Source organism: Balaenoptera ricei, chromosome 1 (genome assembly GCF_028023285.1).
Source record: "Balaenoptera ricei isolate mBalRic1 chromosome 1, mBalRic1.hap2, whole genome shotgun sequence".
Taxonomy (NCBI): Eukaryota; Metazoa; Chordata; class Mammalia; order Artiodactyla; family Balaenopteridae; genus Balaenoptera; species Balaenoptera ricei.
In genome coordinates this window covers 110,229,732-110,251,347 of record NC_082639.1, presented here as the reverse complement: position 1 = coordinate 110,251,347, position 21,616 = coordinate 110,229,732, and the positions used below count along the sequence as shown (strand labels likewise).

The 21,616-nt window shown below is 43.5% G+C and overlaps 1 long non-coding RNA gene across 2 annotated transcripts in view; it reads right to left on the bottom strand.

The window, feature by feature from the left end:
* Positions 1-14,875, bottom strand: part of LOC132370933 (uncharacterized) — a 141,546-nt gene extending 126,671 nt beyond the window's left edge. Inside the window, exon 1 of one of the 2 annotated variants that reach the window (XR_009504718.1) lies at positions 14,818-14,875. This is a non-coding gene — a long non-coding RNA (uncharacterized LOC132370933). Of the gene's footprint in view, positions 1-4,504; positions 4,614-14,817 lie in introns of those variants that run through there. The other variant, XR_009504717.1, reaches the window with a different exon arrangement.
* Positions 14,876-21,616: the final 6,741 nt, after the last annotated feature.

Genomic DNA, 21,616 nt, shown 5'->3' with positions numbered 1-21,616 from the left:
AGAGCTAGGCAGTAACACTTCCTTCACTGTGTCAGGGAATTATGCGTACATTCCACCTGAAATAATCCCGTCTGCACCTGGGGCCTCCCTCTGTGGCCACTGTCATCTCCTGCAGGAGCTCACTCCTCACTCAACAAATTCCAACATCCCTTCCTACCATACCCTTGGCCACATCGTGATGAAGCCAGGCTGCCTGTCTCTGAGCAGCAGCCCCCAAATGGCAAGAGAACAGAGGTTGTCTCAATGGCCCATTAAATACCCAGAACTAGTAATTATAGTCAAGCCTTGTTGAGCATTAATACGTGGTAGCACTGCTCTGAGAACTCAATCACTATAACTGTGTGAAGGAAGTATTATCTTCACCCATATTTCACACACAAGAAAACTACACCATGGAGAGGTTAAGCAGCTTTCCCAAAGACATACAGCTAGTAAGTGGCACAACAAGGATTTCAGCCCAGGCAATCTGATTCCAGGGCCCATACTCTTACCCACTGTGTGATTCTGCCCTTTGGAAGAATTCAGAACAGCTAATATGATTGTTACGTTGAGAAATATGTAATCTACAATTTGCAGCCCTGCCTCCCAATGAGTTTTCACTCCTTTCAATGTTTACGTTTGAGGCTTTCAGGCTTCACATCTAAAATGCAACAGGGTACGTAGTTTTATCTTGCCATAATGGAGTAAAAAACAAGATGTCAGTGGGAGTACCGTCCCCATGCCAAGTTCAGGAGCAGTCAGGTCATGTGCTCATGTCTTCACCAAGATTGACTCCAAGTTTCCAACTTTGCAGACCAGCTAGACAATGTCGGCACTAACAGATTCAAGCATTCAGAGGGCAGAGCAGGTTTGGAGAAACAGATATTTAGTTTAGTTTATTCATTCAGTCAACAAGTATTTTCAGAGCATTGAGTATCTGATACTGTGGGGGAATCTGGGGACACAACAGGGAACCAGAGTCTGGCAGCATTCCTTCCAGGATGTGCTAGAGGAGACTGAGAAAAAACAAGCAAACGGTAAGTAAGAAGCAGGATGCCATGACAAAATAACCCAGGGAACCTCTTTCATATGGGCATTCAGAAATGTAAGTAGTAAATTTGAGATCCTCAAAGATTGGGAGGTGGATATATAGGTCCTAATGACATGCCCCACTTTATGACTTTATGCCAACTTCCCAGGAACTTCCCAAAGAATACTTTAGGACCCTGTAATGCAAACTTCTTGACCTGGTGCTCCAGGCCCTGCTGCAGCCCCGACCTACCTACCTACCCCTTCCCACCACCACTTCCAAACACACCCTCTCCATTCCATTTAGGCTAATGTCTCACTGTCCCGCAACACCTCATGTTCACCCACCCTGTTCTCTCCCTTCACCTTAATTCTACCCACCCTTCAAGACCAGGCTTCCTCATTTTTATCCACTACAGGCTTACCAAGCTCCCCTCTCCTCTACACTACTAGTTCGCAAACACTTAATTACCTCAAAATAAAGCCTGCTGTCTTTCACTGCTGTTTCACAAGCACCATAACCAAGGACTTTAACACAGAACCTAACTACCATCTCCTTGCAGCAAGTGTGGGCAGGAAGGGAAGGGGATTCAGTATACGTCCAGAGTTCTCAGAGCCAGAGGCTGAGAGAACTGACTCAGGCTCAGAAAAGCAGCTCGAGGGGACCAAGAACAGTGTCCAAGTCCACAAGTCCACATATCAGTGTTCAAGAAGCACAATTTCCAAATAGCAAGACACAGAGTCTCCAATCAAGTGCAGAGATCTCTACAGTTGTGAATACAGGTGGCAAGGAGACAGTTCTAGGGGGAGACTAAAAGGCCAGGTGGGGTATGTAATCAAAGCCTAGGAGTAGAGGATAAAGCATAAGCCTGGTCTCACAGACCTGGTCCAACACAGGCTAGAGGGAGCACAGACTTGTGACCAGGGGATAACCAGGGGCACCATGCATCAACTGGCAACAAAAGGAATCTGGGGGAGAATTCAGGAACCTAGACACCAAGACTGGGTGACTAAGTTTGATAATCTGACTCAATTCTAAGTTTAAGCTGTAGGTAGAGATCATCAGTGGACTTGTTTGGGGAAAGTACAGAAAGTAGATGAAAGAGAAGAAATGAAGGCCAAAAATGTCCATGGATTACTAGTCCCCCGGGTGCAGGGCCCATGCCTCAGTTATATCCTCCACAGCACTCAGCAATACATATTTATTGATTACATAAAAAAGGAAGATCACAGAGAGTTTGGTGTTACCCAATTGAGGAAATAAGCCAAGCCAACCTGAGTCATCACTTAAGCAAGCTATGTATTTTTGCAGGTTTACAAGAAACCTCCATCACCGTGGCAAACACAGAGCGGTAATGTGATGTGGTGAAGGAAGATGGGGCTAGAAATGAGGAGGGGAAACTACACCAACTTTGCCAGCAACCTCCTGTAAGACCTTAGACAAGTCACTTCACTTCTCTGAGCCACAATTACCCCATCTATAAGAGGGTAAATGTAATTGCTTCAAATTTTTCATGGTATCTAAAACACTCTGCACCCAGTTCTCTGCTTGGCTAACTTCATTTTTTTTTTTTTAATCTTTGATCAAATCCTGCATCCCTAATGAGGCCTATCCTAGCCACCCTATTCAATATTGCAACCAGCCCATGCCAACACCCCACCCACACACACTCTGGTTTACACTTTTCTTTTCCATAACACTTCTAACACTCTATATAATTTATCTATTATCTTTATTGCTGCCTGCTAGAATGTAAGCCCCATGACAGCAAGGATCTTTGTCTGTTCTAGTTCACTGATATATATCAAGCCTCTGAATAGCATCTGGGACAGCTTAGGCATCCAATAAATATTTGAAGAATGAATATATGAACAAGTCAATTAAAGGCCAAAATCTTGTGAAATAAAAAAACTACAGTAACAAATCTCCTGCCCACACCCTCAAGCATCCCTAAAATTCCTTAATACCCTCTTGAGGGAACCCAAAAAGGCAAACATGTCCACAGTGCTCTGGGGCCATCTGCTGGCAGCTCTACCTAGTAGCTACCTCAGCAATTAAACTGACAGGAATTTCCAGTGGGGTATGGAGTTGCAGGGAACGGCTCCCTTCAGCCACTGAGGACACTCAGGCTACAGATAAAAAAGGAAAAAGAGGGCTTTCCCCTGGTGGCGCAGTGGTTAAGAATCCACCTGCCAATGCAGGGGACATGGGTTCAAGCCCTGGTCCGGGATACCGTGGAGCAACTAAGCCTGTGTGCCATAACTACTGAGCCTGGGTGCCACAACTACTGAAGGCTTGCCGCAACTAGAGAAAGCCCACGTGCAGCAAAGAAGACCCAATGCAGCCAAAAATAAATAAATAAATTTATTTTTTAAAAAAGGAAGACGAAAGCTAGACTACAAATCAGGAGCGTCCAAAAGTTTCTGGAAGAGAGAGTTAAAATTTCTCTGAAGGACCATATGTCCCAGTGTTTCCCAGAACTTCCTTCCACTTAACGATAATAACAGTAAGTACTACGTACTAAGCTCTTATGTGTCAGGCACTGTTTAAAGAACTTTCATGTATTATTCTGTTAAACGTCATCAAGCCGTTGACGCACATAGCATTACTACCATTTTATAAATGAATAAAGTTTTTTTTTAATTTATTTTTTAATTTATTTTTGGCTGCATTGGGTCTTTGTTGCTGAGCGTGGGCTTTCCCTAGTTGCGGTGAGCAGGGGCTACTCTTCGTTGCGGTGCGCGGGCTTCTCATTGCGGTGGCTTCTCTTGTTGCGGAGCATGGGCTCTAAGGCGCGCGGGCATCAGTAGATGTGCCACGTGGGCTCGAACCCGTGTCCCCTGCATTGGCAGGCGGATTCTTAACCACTGCGCCACCAGTGAAGTCCCAGAAAGTTTGTTTTTAAAATAAATGTTTTCGTTTAAGTGAAACAGTGAACCCATCTAAATTAAAATACTGATAAGAAAAACCAAGACGTGGTGTGCACGCGGCGCTTGAGGAGTCCTAGCGCGCCTATGCTGGCAGGAGTGACAGACCAACCAGCCAACCCCTCAAGCCAGGCACGACCTCAGTCCTGGGCTCTGGATCCCAAGGCCGCCCTGTTCATCCTGCTCACCTCAGAGAAGGAGGAGGACCCTCCCCAGAAAGCCATGTGAGCTGTTTCCAGGCCTCAGATGCTCCCACCTGCCTTTCTCAGCTGAGCTGGCTGGGCCCCGCCCCCTCTTCCGGAAGTGCAATCCCTCTTCCCAGAAGCAGTTTCCTCTACTTCCCCCGAGGCCAGGCCGGGGGACGCCACGGGCACCAGCGCCCCTGAGGGCGGATGCTTGAGACAGGGCCTCTCGCAGTTTCCAAGCGCACCACCGAGTGGGCGAAGGGCCACGCAGGAGGCCGCCGGGCTGCCCGCCCACCCCGCACGCTCCACCTCCGACGCGGGGAGGCCTCTGCTCCGAGGATCCTCTGCATCTCGGAGGACGCCGCGCTTACTCCAGGCCTTACCTCCCCGACAGGCCCCAGCAGCCCCTCCCCATCGGCGCCGCAGGACTCAGCTCTGGGCCTCTCAGGGCCCCCGGGTCTGGGCGCTCCGGGGCAGCCACTCCAGGGTAGAGAGCACAGCGCCCCGAGGGGTGGGGGGAGACCCCCAGGTGGGATAAAAGCCCGGGCTTCCGGGAAGGCGAACAACTGCGTCCCCTGGTGGTCAGGCGGGGCCTCGGGCTCTTTCCTCAACTGCAGCCCTGGTTACAGTGTTGCCCAAAAGGAGGATGCAAGATGGTTTTAGGTGCTAAGTAAGCTTTTTTGAAATGCTTGAGTTATTTACTCCTGGGTGTTTTAGAAAGAAATTACTAGTACAACAACGCCTTTTCTTGAATATTATTTTACTATGTGGCTAACTTTTTAAAAGTGAGTGGTTAACATTGGTTTAAAGGAAATATTGAATAAAAAATAAACAGATGTTGCACTAAAAAATCATGCTAGTAGTACTCAAATGACTAAAATCCGGGAAAACTATCAGCCCTACAAGGACGATGAAGGGAATACGTGGGTGTGATGGTTAATTTTATGCGTCAACTTGCAGGGAGTTTTTGCATGACATTAGCATTTAAATCAGTGCACTTTGAGTAAAGCAGGTTACCCTCCATAAAGTGATTGGGTGTCATCCAATCAGCTAAAGGTCTGAATAGAATAAAAAGACCCACCAACCTGAGCAAGGGGGAATTCTCCAGTGGAATGCCTTCAGACTTCATCTGTACCATGGGATCTCCTGGGTCTCCAAGCTGCAGATTTTGGACTTGGCTGCCTCCATAACTGCATGAGCCAATTCCTTATAATAAACCTTTTCCTACATATATACACATCCTACTCCTTCTGTTTCTCTGGAGAACTCTAATAGAGTGGGTCATCTCAAGTAGTCCTTCCAGCTTCCACACTGACACTAGGTGGAGCTGTGAGGAGGACAGCAGGGGAGAGAAAGTTTGACTCCAATACCTGATGCTCTGAAGTGCTGAGGGGTCACTCTATGCCCTATTCTCTAGGCACACTCACCCCGGTTTCACTGCTTCTGTCCTCCTTCCCCTTCCCACCAGGGCCCTTGCACACCAGGTCTTGGGGCATTCCCACTGCTCACTCTTCCTGGAGGAGAATTAAGTAGTGCAAAGTAGGTGGAGTCTGTACCCAGGTCAGGATATCTAGTTTCCTGGCTCCTCTCCCTGATGACCTTGCAGCACTTGCTTATCAGAGTCTTTTCCCTTCCATGGAATTCTGTTGTATCTGTAGGATAAGAGGGCATGACTAGAAAGTCTAAGGTCTCTGCAGGATGTGAGTGCCTTTCCCCACGCCTTGCCTCTTTCCACCCCTTTCCTGTCTTTGCCCCTGAAATGGTAGAAAGACTTAACTGATTGCTAAATTTTGTAAGGGTGATTGGCTCAGGTCTGCCCTTCTTCTACTGGGAGCTGCAGAGATCCTCCATGCCATAACAGGGACCTACATCTGTGCAGGGAGGCCTGCCCCAGCCCAGGGCTGGCATTAGGTGGGAAACTCTGCCTAACCATGGGGTCTACCATGAGCAAGCCCTAACAACAGACCTAGAGCCACAGCCTATAACTGAATGTCTATCAGTAAGAAAGTCTGCCTCAAAACTCCTCCAGAGCCTTTCCCAAGACTCTTTTTGTGCAACTTTGGCCTGTCTCTGCCTGCGTCTTCTTCAAAGAGAAGAAAAGGGGGTGAGACAGACAGACTGGAAGTGAGAGAATGAGTCTGATTATTTGATTATTAAATTAATCAGCACCACAGTGAGGAACTGAATCTCATCTTATATCCCCCAGACACGTGCCCAGGACTCAGCATAGAGCAAGCTCACATCAATGTTTGTTGAATAAACAAACGTGAATTAATGTGACTAATGAGTTCTGAGTGCCAGCTTTATGAGAGGAGTTGACAAACTACAGCATAACCAGAGCCGGCAGCCAGGACTGTGAGTGTTCCGGAGACCTCGTCATGTGACAAAAAGTTAACAGAAGAGATAGAAACAGAGAAGAGGAGATGTAAGAGGGAGACTGGACAGTTGTTTCTGAAATCAGAAAGAAGGAGGAAGAATTTGATGAGCCTTGATTTACATTGTTCCAGAAGGCAGAATGGGAGCCAAGGAGCAGAGTTCACAGGTAGATTATAGCTCCAAGCAGATGGATATTCCCCACGGCTGGAACTACCCAGGTGTGGGACAGGCTGCCTGTTGGGAAGGGCCTCCTCCATCAGAGGCCGGACACCACCATGGGGAGGGGCACGGGCCTGCACCTTGTGAGAGGTTCGGGCAACAGACCAACCGCTGAGATTAGCTGGAAGAGTCCAGATTCATTTCTCCCTTCCCTCAGAAGGAGAACAAGTTTTCATGTGGTATGAGTCCTGTGAGGCCCTGAACAAAACTATGAAAAGGGAAAATCTGACTTTAGCATCCCTTACTTACCTTTTCAGAACACTTGTCATCTCTGCTTGTAAAACTCCTAACATGAACATTCTTGTCTTGGACGTGAGTAAACAAAGAAAGGAACTTACTTAAGAGAGTTAATGCCCTAACATGCCAATCCACATTTTGAAAGAGGGTGCCTCAAGAAAGCAATGAGCAAATCTAATGCTGGGTTTGCAGCACAGTAGCATTTGAATGGGAAAGTCCTCTTGAAGACCCTCCGATCAATCAAGCAACAGGGCTCAGAACCTAACCGTGTTCAGCATAGTGCTAGTCAGAGGGCAAGGGAACTGCAATGGGAGGCAGAGTCCTGGGTTAAGCCCTCGCTCCACCTTATACTGACTATGTCAGTTAAGTTACTGATTAGTTACTTAGCTTTTCTGAGCTTCATTTTCCTCATCGGTAAAATAGTGTTACGGCCCCCCTTCTTGAACACAAACATACAGAGGGCAGAGAAAAGAGGTCTGGGGGAACACAGAAGGAGAAGCATCAGCTCTGACCCAGGGAGGGGGCTGAGCTGAGCTATAGACCATGCCTCGTTCCTGCCTGGATCCCAGGGTTCTGTCCCCACTCAGGAGGCCCCTCTGTTCTCTCCCATCATCCGAGGTATGCTCAAAGGCCTCTGAACTCACTCCCTTCCACAGCCACTTCAAGCACTCCAGAGGATTTCCTCAACCTCTGCCCTTCCCATCCCCAGAGGCATTTACCTGCTTCAGAGGAGACAGTTCCCATAAACCAAAAATCAGCTTAGCCAATTCAGACCACTAAAGCCTTGGGTTTCTTTATTGAAAACCTTGGGTTTCTTTCTGCAAATAAAGGGCTTCATTATTCTGTTGTATAGAACTGACTCACAGCAAATTAAAATTGATTTCCACAATGACCTGATGACCTTGCTCTTCACTGATGATATGGCAGCACAAAAAAAAAAAATCAACTAAACTGCAAGACTAAGAACATTGTAAAAATTGAAATGTAGTTGACTTACAGTATTATATTACTTTCATGTATACAACACAGTGATTCAATATTTCTATAGATTATACTCCATGTAAAGTTATTATAAAATATTGGCTATATTCCCTGTGCTGTACATTATATCCTTGTTAACTTATTTAGTTTATACCTAGTTGTTTATACCTCTTAATCCCCTTCACCTGCTTTGTTCTTCCCCCACCCTTCTTCTCTCTGGTAACAACGGATTTGTTTTCTGTATGTTTGAGTCTGTTTCTGTTTTGTTACATTCATTCAACTAAGGATTTAAGTATTAACTGAGATTCAGGAAAATGGGATCTTTTGGTCATTGTCTGTCTGCTTGTTTGTTTTGGCCCTGGACAGTTCCAGTATAGATGAAATTAGGGGTGGACCAACACTTTCTGTAAAAGCCAGATAATAAATATTTTCGGCATTTGTGGCCTAAAAGTATATTACATAGTTACTTATACATAACAAGAGGGAAAACAAATTTCCACAATCTTTTGACAACATTCAAAATATAAAAATAATAATTGAATACAATTTTTTTAATAGAGGTCTACCAATAAGAAAAATTGCAATTCCTTTTTAAGGAGTAATATTTCATTTAATTGAAGCTCAAAGTTATTTTTTCCTATCACCAAAATCTATTGCTAATATTCATCTGCTTTTGCTGATGTGTAATGAAATTTTACATATTTCATATTTAAAAATGTCTTCTCACGTGGATACATATTGCCAAATACTGATATCAATCCACAAATATGAATTTAATTGAGCATACTCATTTTTGGAAGGTATTAATATAATTCTACTAGGTTCATTTCTTGATATTTGCCTTAAAATATAGCATCACAGGGACCTTCAAGATGGTGGAGGAGTAAGACGTGGAGATCACCTTCCTCCCCACAAATACATCGGAAATACATCTACATGTGGAACAACTCCTACAGAACACCTACTGAACGCTGGCAGAAGACCTCAGACCTCCCAAAAGGCAAGAAACTCCCCCACGTACCTGGGTAGGGCAAAAAAAAAAAAAGAAAACACAGAGACAAAAGAATAGGGACGGGACCTGCACCACTGGGAGGGAGCTGTGAAGGAGGAAAGGTTTCCACACACTAGGAAGCCCCTTCGCGGGTGGAGACTGCGGGTGGCGGAGGAGGAAGCTTCAGAGCCACGGAGGAGAGCGCAGCCACAGGGGTGCGGAGGGCAAAGCGGAGAGCTTCCCGCACAGAGGATCGGTGCCGACCAGCACTCACCAGCCCGAGAGGCTTGTCTGCTCACCCGCCGGGGTGGGTGGGGGCCGCGAGCTGGGGCTCGGGCTTCGGTCGGATCCCAGGGAGAGGACTGGGGTTGGCGGCGTGAACACAGCCTGAACGGGGCTAGTGCACCAGAGCTAGCCAGGAGGGAGTCCGGGAAAAAGTCTAGACCTGCCGAAGAGGCAAGAGACCATTCTTTTGGGGTGCGCGAGGAGACGGGATTCCTTCCCTGTGCGCCCACAGAAGGCAGAGCACCGCCTAAGTGAGCTCCAGAGACAGGCGTGAGCCACGGCTATCAGCTTGGACCCCAGAGACGGGCATGAAATGCTAGCACTGCTGCTGCTGCCACCAAGAATCCTGTGTGCAAGCACAGGTCACTATCCACACTTCCCCTGGGAGCCTGTGCATCTCGCCACTGCCAGGGTCCCATGATCCAGGGACAACTTCCCAGGGAGAACACACTGTGTGCCTCAGGCTGTTGCAACGTCACGCCAGCCTCTGCTGCTGCAGGCTCGCCCCGCATCCCAATTATGACTACCATACCCTTCCCTCTCCCCAGTCTGAGTGAGCAAGAGCACACTAATCACCGCTGCTTTAACCACCTCCTGTCTGCGCAGGAACAGATGCCAGAGGGCGACCTACACACAGAGGCGGGGCCAAAACCAAAGCTGAACCCCAGGAGCTGTGCGAACAAAGAAGAGAAAGTGAAATTTCTCTGTGCAGCCGCAGGAGCAGCGGATTAAATCTCCACAATCAACCTGATGTACCCTGCATCTGTGGAATACCTGAATAGACAATGAATCACCCCAAAATTGAGGTCTTGAACTTTGGGAGCAACTGCAGACTTGGGGTTTGCTGTCTGCGACTGATTTGTTTCTGATTTTTATGTTTATCTTAGTTTAGTGTTTAGCATTTGTTATTGGTAGATTTGTTTACTGGTTTGGTTGCTCCCTTCTTTTTTTTTACTATTTTTTTTAATTTTAATAATTTTCTTTTAATTTTTTTTTCTTTCTTTTTTTCCCCCTTTTCTTCTGAGCCTGACAAGGTCTTGGTACTCCAGCCAGGTGTCAGGCCTGAGCCTCCAAGGTGGGAGAGCCAAGTTCAGGACATTGGACCACCAGAGACCTCCTGGCCCCACGTCCCATGTAATATCATTCGGCGAGAGCTCTCCCAGAGATCTCCGTCTCAACGCTGAGACCCAGCTCCATGACAATGGCCAGCAAGCTCCAGTGCTGGACACCCCGTGCCAATCAACTAGCAAGACAGGAACACAACCCCACCCATTAGCAGAGTGGCTGCCTAAAATCATACTAAGTTCACAGACACCCAAAAACACACCACCGGACGTGGTACTGCCCACCAGAAAGACAAGATTCAGCCCCACCCACCAGAACACAGGCACCAGTCCCCTCCACCAGGAAGCCTACACAAGCCACTGAACCAACCTCACCCACTGGGGGCAGACACCAAAAACAACAGGAGCTACGAACCTGCAGACTGCAAAAAGGAGACCCCAAGCACAGTAAGTTAAACAAAATGAGAAGACAGAGAAATATGCAGCAGATGAAGGAGAAAGGTAAAAACTCACCAGACCAAACAAATGTAGAGGAAATAGGCAGTCTACCTGAAAAAGAATTCACAGTAATGATAGTAAAGATGATCCAAAGTCTTGGAAATATGTTGGAAAAAATACAAGAAACGTTTAACAAGGACTTATAAGAACTAAAGAGCAAACAAACAATGATGAACAACACAATAAATGAAATTAAAAATACTTTAGAAGGAACCAACAGCAGAATAACTCAGGCAGAAGAATGGATAAGTGACCTGGAAGATAAAATAGTGGAAATAACTACCACAGAGCAGAATAAAAATAAAAGAATGAAAAGAATTGAGGACAGTCTCAGAGACCTCTGGGGCAACATTAAACGCACCAACATTTGAATTATAGGGGTCCCAGAAGAAGAAGAGAAAAAGAAAGGGTCTGAGAAAATATTTGAAGAGATTATAGTTGTAAACTTCCCTAACATGGGAAAGGGAATAGTCAATCAAGTCCAGGAAGTGCAGAGAGTCCCATACAGGATAAATCCTAGGAGAAACACGCCAAGACACATATTACTCAAACTATCAAAAATTAAATACAAAGAAAAAATATTAAAAGCAGCAAGGGAAAAACAACAAATAACATACAAGGGAATCCCCATAAGGTTAACAGCTGATGTTTCAGCAGAAACTCTGCAAGCCAGAAGGGAGTGGCAGGACATATTTAAAGTGATGAAAGGGAAAAACCTACAACCAAGATTACTCTACCCAGCGAGGATCTCTTTTAGATTTGACGTAGAAATTAAAACCTTTACAGACAAGCAAAAGCTAAGAGAATTCAGCACGACCAAACCAGCTTTATAACAAATGCTAAAGGAACTTCTCCAGGCAGGAAACACAAGAGAAGGAAAAGACCTACAATAACAAACCCAAAACAATTAAGAAAATGGTAATAGGAGCATACATATCAATAATTGCCTTAAATGTAAATGGATTAAATGCAAAAGACATAGACTGGCTGAATGGATACAAAAACAAGACCTGTATATATGCTGTCTACAAGAGACCCACTTCAGACCCAGGGACACATACAGACTGAAAGTGAGGGGATGGAAAAAGATATTCCACGCAAATGGAAATCAAAAGAAAGCTGGAGTAGCAATTCTCATATCAGACAAAATAGACTTTAAAACAAACACTGTTACAAGAGACAAAGATGGACACTACATAATGATCAAGGGATCAATCCAAGAAGAAGATATAACAATTGTAAATATTTATGCACCCAACATAGGAGCACCTCAATACATAAGGCAAATGCTAACAGCCATAAAAGGGGAAATCGAAAGTAACATAATCATAGTAGGGGACTTTAACACTCCACTTTCACCAATGGACAGATCATCCAAAATGAAAATAAATAAGGAAACACAAGCTTTAAATGATACATTAAACAAGATGGACTTAATTAATATTTATAGGACATTCCACCCAAAAACAACAGAATACACTTTCTTCTCAAGTGCTCATGGAACATTCTCCAGCATAGATCATACCTTGGGTCACAAATCAAGCCTTGGTAAATTTAAGAAAATTGAAATTGTTTTTTGTTTTTTAAGTGACATAGCATAGGCATGGTAATAAATGTTTATTAAAATGAATTAGTCAACTTCCTCATTTTATTTTATTTTTGTAACATTTTTATTGGAGTATCATTGCTTTATAATGGTGTGTTAGTTTCTGCTGTATAACAAAGTGAATCAGCTATATATATACACATATCCCCATATCTCCTCCCTCTTGTGTCTCCCTCCCACCCTCCCTATCCCACCCCTCTAGGTGGTCACAAAGCACGGAGCTGATCTCCCTGTGCTATGCAGCTGCTTCCCACTAGCTATCTATTTTACATTTGGTAGTATATATAAGTCCATGCCACTCTCTCACTTCATCCCAGCTTACCCTTCCCCCTCCCCATGTCCTCAAGTCCATTCTCTACGTCTGTGTCTTTATTCCTGTCCTGCCCCTAGGTTCTTCAGAAACTTTTTTTTTCTTTTTAAGATTCCATATATATGTGTTAGCATACGGTATTTGTTTTTCTCTTTCTGACTTACTTCACTCTGTATGACAGACTCTATGTCCATCCACCTCTCTACAAATAACTCAATTTCGTTTCTTTTTATGGCTGAGTAATATTCCATTGTATATATGTGCCACATCTTCTTTATCCATTCATCTGTCGATGGACACTTAGGTTGCTTCCATGTCCTGGCTATCGTAAACAGAGCTGCAATGAACATTGTGGTACATGACTCGTTTTGAATTATGGTTTTCTCAGGGTATATGTCCAGCAGTGGGATTGCTGGGTGGTATGGTAGTTCTATTTTTAATTTTTTAAGGAACCTCCATACTGTTCTCCATAGTGGCTGTATCAATTTACATTCCCACCAACAGTGCAAGAGGGTTCCCTTTTCTCCACACCCTCTCCAGCATTCATTGTTTCTAGATTTTTTGATGATGACCATTCTGAATGGTGTGAGGTGATACCTCATTGTAGTTTTGATTTGCATTTCTCTAATGATTAGTGATGCTGAGCATTCTTTCATGTGTTTGTTGGCAATCTGTATATCTTCTTTGGAGAAATGTCTATTTAGGTCTTCTGCCCATTTTTGGATTGGGTTGTTTGTTTTTTTGATATTGAGCTGCATGAGCTGCTTGTAAATTTTGGAGATTAATCCTTTGTCAGTTGCTTCATTTGCAAATATTTTCTCCCATTCTGAGGGTTGTCTTTTCGTCTTGTTTATGGTTTCCTTTGCTGTACAAAAGCTTTTAAGTTTCATTAGGTCCCATTTGTTCATATTTCCACTTCTCTAGGAGGTGGGTCAAGAAGGATCTTGCTGTGATTTACGTCATAGAGTGTTCTGCCTATGTTTTCCTCTAAGAGTTTGATAGTGTCTGGCCTTACATTTAGGTCTTTAATCCATTTTGAGTTTATTTTTGTGTATGGTGTTAGGGAGTGCTCTAATTTCATTCTTTTACATGTAGCTGTCCAGTTTTCCCAGCACCACTTATCGAAGAGGCTGTCTTTTCTCCACTGTATATTCTTGCCTCCTTTATCAAAAATAAGGTGACCATATGTGCACGGGTTTATCTCTGGGCTTTCTATCCTGTTCCATTGATCTATATTTCTGTTTTTGTGCCAGTACCAGAATCCAAATCGGAAAAGAAGAAATAAAGCTGTCACTGTTTGTACCTTGGTGTTCTTGCCAAATGGTTTCCCAACCTCTGTCAGAACTGGTTTTAAAACAATAAAGCTCTGAGATATTGTCACGTATGTGCCTTACTCCCACCTACGGTGTAGCTGGATGAGCTTGTGGTGAGTCAGATAAGAAATAAAAGAAATCGAACTTCACATTTAATCCCTCCATGTGTCTGAGCATAGAACCAAGGGGCTTTTGGATCATACCGCAGCAGCTCTCCTGGGTAGGACCAATGGTTCATGCACTTGTACATTCACTCTGAAAGAAGTAGAGGCAAGTTCAAATATCCCTTCACTAGTACCTCATTGTTTTAGCTTCTGAAAATTCATCCAAACTCTTCCAACCCTATCAACCTCATCAGAGAGTTAATCTGACATATATACAAACCACATTTTCCTAATTCTCTCTCTTCATTTGTCTTTGAAGTTCAAAGGAAAGGCTGGCTATTTTTAGAAAATTTCTTCCAAAGACAGGTAGGAAGACCAGGAGCCACATTCAGGAGTCATAAGAGGAGAGAGCTTGAAGTAAGATTCAGGAAACTCCAATTTAGGATTTATTCCCTTTGAGAGAAAACAAACAAACAAAAGCCAGAAGGCTAAAGAGCCATTGTTCCACAGGAATTAATAAGAGTTTTCACCATAATTTGATTAAATAAAACCTTATAAAGAAACCAAGAGGAAACCAAAGTAAGGATTAGAGTCAGATTCCTTGACCTAATCAGTCTCTACCAGTTCAAAAAATCTTGGCCATTGATAAGTAAACTTTATTCATTCATTCATTTACTAATTTATTCATTCATCAACAAAATTGAGTACTTACTATGTTCCAAGAACCATCCAGGCACCAGGGATGCAGCAGTTTTAAAAAAACAGAAAACATGGTTCTTGTAGAATTTACATCCTAATGGAGAGACAATAGGAAATAAATTAGTAAAATACATCTTACATCAGATAACGACAATTTCTACAGTGGAAAACAAAGGAATGCAGGAAGATAAGGAATGTTGAGGGTTACAATTTTAAATACGGTGGTCATGGTAGGTCTGCTGAGAAAGTAACATTGGAGCAAAGACCTGGAGAAGGTAAAGGAAAGAAACAAATATCTGGAGAAGAGCATTCCAGGCAGAGGGAACAGCAGCTGCAAAAGCTCTGAGGCAGCATGCTGCCGGGTATGTTCAGGGAATAGTAAAGTGACAACTGGATACAAAGTGAGCAAGGGGTGAGTCACAGGAGGCAAGGTCAGAGAGGTCATTCTGTAGACCCACTGATCATGTCTGGTAGGCTTAAGGGTTGTGAATTTTCCTCAGAACAAGCTGGAGAGAGCCATCAGATGGTTTTGCCTCAATCCTTTCCCATTTCCTGTACATACCTAGAGTTTTTCCCTTGTGTGTTTGGAGCCTACAGATCTGGACTAGATGACAGTGACCCAAATGATATCCATGTCTGTGCAGGCGGTCATCTGACTCTTGGTCCCTGCACAGAGTTTCCTGCACCCAGGAGCAACATCATCAGGGATGCTGCACTTGGTGAACCAGCGTGAGCCCGCAAACGTATGGCTGCCTAAGAATCTCAACAGCACACTAAGTCCCTTTTAGGGAGGCAGAAAAGAAACAAAACAGCTGTTTTTAAAGTCAAAACTTTAAGGAGTTTATAATCCAGTTAGAACATCAAACAAATACGCAGAGAGAGAGAGACTTTGGCATGATTGCAAAGCAAGCTTCTAACAAGTGTAAAATTTAATACTACCCTATACTATAACACATGTATAGCTTTCTTACATTCTCACCCATAAAACTTCTATCAACCCTTCAAAGTAGTTATAAATTTGAATACCTTACAGTAAAGAAACTAATGAGCTTTAATGACATCACTGGAAAGTTCCAGACAATTAACTTGCAGCGGAGCCAGGACTTGAACCCAGATCCACAGTGTCTATGTCCAGGACTCTGCACTGCCCCACAGCTGGCCATCTTTGATAAACAACTAATGCATAAGGGACGATCTAAATAGGAGCAATCAGAATCTCATAAAATTAACCAGATCTTTGGAGGAAGAGCTTTGAACCAAGTCTTATACATGGAATGGATGTGGACCGACATCTGGAAAAGGGCAGGAATCCTGGGCATCAGGAGTAGTTTGAGTAGAGACACAGATGAACATCTACCCAGTTAAATGCAGGGAATAGGAAACAGATTAGGTACCTATAGGAAAGGGCCATTTTAAGAAGTGACTGAAGATTATGTAGAAGAGGGGTGCTCACTCCTTTCTTCTTTACCTCTCACACCCTAAGCAGCCATATCCCCTTCTCTCCAGTTTCTCCTACTTCTCAGGAAACTTCTTCTTAGGCTCCCTCGTGAGCTTCTCCTCCCTTTTTGTCACATTTTATGAGGCTTTGCCCACTCTTCCTTCCTTATGCCAAGTGCTTCTCTACCTTGGCTGTCACTTTATCATCAAGAGAGTTCTAAAAAAATCACTGGTGCCTGGATTCTATTCCCAGAAATTCTAATTTTATAGGTCTGTGTTGTGACCCGAGCTATGTGGATTCTTAAAAGTTCCCCTGAGAAAAAGGAACCCTCCTACACTGTTGGTGGGAATGTAAATTAGTGCAGCCACTATGGAGAACAGTATGGAGGTTCCTTAAAAAACTAAAAATAGAGTTACCATATGATGCAGCGATCCCACTCCTGGGCATATATCTGGAGAAAACCATAAATCAAAAAGAGTCATGTACCAAAATGATCATTGCAGCTCTATTTACAATAGCCAGGACATGGAAGCAACCTAAGTGTCCATCGACAGATGAATGGATAAAGAAGATGTGGCACATATATACAATGGAATATTACTCAGCCATAAAAAGAAACGAAATGGAGTTATTTGTAGTGAGGTGGATGGACTTAGAGTCTGTCATACAGAGTGAAGTAAGTCAGAAAGAGAAAAACAAATACAGTATGCTAACACATATATGGAATCTAAGGGGAAAAAAAAAGGTCATGAAGAACCTAGTGGCAAGATGGGAGTAAACACACAGACCTACTAGAGAATGGACTTGAGGCTATGGGGAGGGGGAAGGGTAAGCTGTGACAAAGTGAGAGAGTGGCATGGACATATATACACTACCAAACGTAAAATAGATAGCTAGTGGGAAGCAACCGCATAGCACAGGGAGATCAGCTCAGTGTTTTGTGACCACCTAGAGAGGTGGGATAGGGAGGGTGGGAGGGAGGGAGATGCAAGAGGGAAGAGATATGGGAACATATGTATATGTATAACTGATTCACTTTGTTATAAAGCAGAAACTAACACACCATTGTAAAGCAATTATATTCCAATAAAGATGTTAAAAAAAAAAAGACACATGTAAAAAAAAAAAAGACACATGCACCCTAATGTTCATAGCAGCGCTATTTACAATGGCCAAGACATGAAAACAGCCTAAGTGTCCATCAACAGAGGAATGGATAAAGAAGATGTGGTATATATACACAATGGAATATTGCTCAGTCTTAAAAAAAGAATGAAATAATGCCATTTGCAGCAACATGGATGGACCTAGATATATATATATATCTATATCTATATATCTCTATATAGATATATAGAGATATATAGATATAGATATAGATATAGATAGATAGATATATCTGAATCACTTTGCTGTACCCCTGAAACTAACACAACATTGTAAATCAACTATATTTTAATGAAAACTTTTCTTCAAAAAGCCCCCCCAGATAGTTTTAATGCATAGCCAAGGGTGAGAACCACTGTACTACATACTTCCCCTGGTCAGCCTCATCTCTTCTTAAGGTGACAATCATCTCACTTCCAAATGTGTATCTCCAGCCAATTTCTCTCCTGAGTTCCAAACCTATATGTCCTATTGCCTCTTGGACCTCTTTGACGGGGGTGTCTCACAGGGACCTCAAACTCCACATGCTTAAAATGGAGCTCTTCCTTTCACGTACCTCTCCCTGGAAACAGTCCCACTGTCTGCCCAGCTGCTCAAGCCAAAAGACCAGACCTCCTCCTGATTTCTTCCTCTACCTCAACTTCTATATCCAATATGTCAGCAAGCCTTATGGGTTTCTACTTCTTAAAATCTCTCTGATTCAAATTTTTTCTACAGCCCAACTATAAATACCTTAGGTCAGGCCTTCATTTCTTATCTATTTTACTGCGATGGATACTTAACTTTGCTCTCTTCTCTCTAGCCCTCCTCCAACACATTCTCAATGCTTCTGCCATAGTGACCTCTCTAAAATGCAAATCTGACTATGTCATCACGTCATCTCCTGACTAAAATCTGATAGTGGCTCTCCGTAGTCCATGGGACAAAGTCTAAATTCCTTACCTTTGCCCACAAAGTCTTTCATGATCACCCCTGCTTAGCTTTCCCAGCCTCACCTCTCATCCCTCCCTATCTCACACCCTACACCCAACTTGTCCCACAGGATTTGGCACAAGCTTCACCTTCTCTATGCTGTCCTCCTTGAGCCCACCATCTGGGTGAGGTGCCCCTTCTGTGTGCTCCCATGACAACTCTATTATAGCCTTTATTATCCTGGATTAAAATGGGTTGACCTGCATGACTTCCTGACCACAGTGAAATCTCAAGGGCCAGGCCATGTATTATTTCTCTTTGTATCCCCAGTTCTTGGCACATTATAAGTATTTAATTAAGGCTTTTGAATAAATGAATAAATGAATGATGGATGGATGGAGAAGGTCAGCTGGCAAAGAGAATTGAACAACTGACTGACAGTTGTATATTTAGCAATAGGCCGTTACTATAAGCAGCTCAGTCAGAAGAGTGGCATAATGAAAACAGTATTTGAGGAAGAATATTTTGATAATAGATTGTACGGTACAGATTGGTCATCAGATGGTGAGACATTGGGCAAATCACTAAACCTCATGAGCATCAGCTTCTTCATCTAAAAAACTGTAATATTATTACCTGTGGTGCCTGGGTCATAAGGCTGTTTCAAGCATACTACAAAATCAAATTTGTGAAAACTTTCTCAAGCCATAAATCACTATGCAAATGTAAGAAATTAAAATTATGTGTATATCAGGAAGTGGGGCCACCAAAGAGTTTTTAGTAAAACACAAAGCAGTAGGACATAGTGGGAAAGTACCCTGTCATGTGACCTTAGTCAGGTCACTTGGCCTCTCTATGCCTTGTTTTCTTCATCTGCAAAATATGAATACCACACTCACAGGTTTATTGTGTTATTTTTGTATCTAGTATAGAGCATGGCAAATGGAAGGCATTCAATAAATTATAGTTTCCCTTCCCTCCTGAGCAACCACTCTGCGCTTATCCCTGTAAGATATTATCCCAAGCCGATGACACAGGGGCTAGAGCCCAGAGAAAAGGAGGTAAGTGGAGAGCTGCACTTACTGAGACTTGTACTAGTACTTAAGTAGAAAAGAGGTGGGAAACTCTTTGCTACCAAGTGAGACCCACAGGAGATAATGACCCCTTTGATAAATGAATTACGTCAAAGATTAACGCTGGATGGGAGGAAGCAACAAAATAGCTTTGGAACCCCATTTCCAAGCAGGCAAGTCCATGGGAGGAAATGGGCTACGGTGGCACGGGGTTGGGAGTGAGGTCAGGGGAGAAGAATCTCTTACTCACATCCCTCTACCTCCCTTGTGCTCATGAGTCACCCTGTGGCCTCAGGCAAGTCCTTCCAAGTTCTGCCTCCATCCTGTCCTCAGGAAAATGGACACTGTAATAATATAAGCACAGCAAAAAGCTGAAAGGGTTTGGGCTCCTCACAGCAAAAAGCCTCTGAGATGCCAGATCCTGATGATCTGAGATAAAGGACAGCTTAAGACACCTGTCCTAGATTCCCTGGACACATCATAAAAAAAAAAAGCCAATGACAGGACAAATATCCAGCAAACGTGTCTGAATTTCAGCAAGTGGTTGTTTGACAAGGTTTAATGAAAAGAGGCTGCCTAAATCCTGACACATAGTAGGAAAAAGATTTAATGCAGAAATGTAAAATAATCAGACTGAACAGCCCACAATAACAGAACCTGATTATCAACTGATAGATAAAGGACAGAGAGCACAAACCTCACAACATTCACAGTGCTTTCAAGGAGGGCAATGTCCCATGTGACACTTTGTGAAAGCAGGAGTCTTGCGAAGGCCCCTGGGCAGTTCCACACACAGGAATCTCTTCCTGACCTCACTTCTCTCTTCCTGGATCTGTTCACAGGATTCTGCATTTAGATGCCAAGGGAAGTAAAAGAACATGTAGAACCTTAAAAATTCTCTTCTTGCTTTTTTTTCTGTAAGTTCAAAGCTCTTCACCATTTATGATCTCATTTGTTCTAGCCCACCCCTACGAGGGAGGGAGGAAGTAGGAATCATTATCCTAATTTCATGGACACCCGGGGCCCAGAGAGTTTAAGTGACTCACCTAAGGTCATAGGGAAGACCAGTGTCTGAGCCGGGACCACAGCAGGGACTCCCCAGCTCCCAATTTACCACGTAACCAGCCAGAATCTATCTGAAAATTGACCCTTCCTAAAGAAGACACATTCTTATGCCCTGACGCTACTATGTACAAAAACGATACAAATGCACAGTTCTGGGAAGAAATTTGGTGGAGATAACGAGGCCATTCTTATTATGTTGAAAAATTATAGGTACAAATGATTTTAAGATGTTGCTCATAATATAGTACAATCTACTTGATCTATACTCCTAAGACCTCTATAGTAACTTATGTTGAAACACTAACCTATAATCAAAACCCCCTTAATACATTACAGGTGGCATAATGACCAGGGCCAAAAAGAAAAGTTCAGTTCAGAAGATGTCTGGTTCATTTCCTGGTCTTGGGTACAAGCTCACGTCTAGAAGGTTTATGCATTAGGGAAGATAGTTCACCTATGCTTCCCATGAGAATTGAAGGGAGCATTTCGTCTCCTCCCATTGGCTCCACAGGACAAAATGAAGCCCCACAAGGAGCCACAGAAAGAAGGAAGGGAACAGTGCACTGCCTGTCTGCATGGGACATGCTAGAGAATCTCTCAGCTCGAATTTCCTCAGGGGTATTCTATGGAAAGTCACTGTCAGAGGATAGGTTAAGGGGGAAAAATGGAGTTGGTGGTCCACGAGTTTCAGATACAGTTTACACTAGAGTCCTCCTTTGGAAACTCACAACACACATGAGGCTTTGAGAAGCCCTGCTGTACAAGAATAATAAATACGTAACTTGTTTCAATTTGCTTAACCCCGGTTGCCAAACTTAGTTAATGATAGAGCCTCAAGTATCTGAATACTTAGGAAGATCCCATGAAACTAGTCCTTTAACTAGAAACTCTATACGGAGAATAAGAGGACATCATGATGCCATCTACAAGCAAAAGACAGCTATCTTGAGCTTCTCATGTGGCCTGTAATCAGCATGATCTTAACCCCTCACCATCTGGACCCTTCTCTAAATGCCTGGAACTTGGAATCACGCATCAAGACCAACATCTCATGGCAAATAGAAGAAAAGTTAGCACGTTAAAAAAGGGAGAACCTCAGAAGGGGAATAGGAATGACTGAGCTCTTCTACTTTTGATTCATCAAATTCTGGACACTA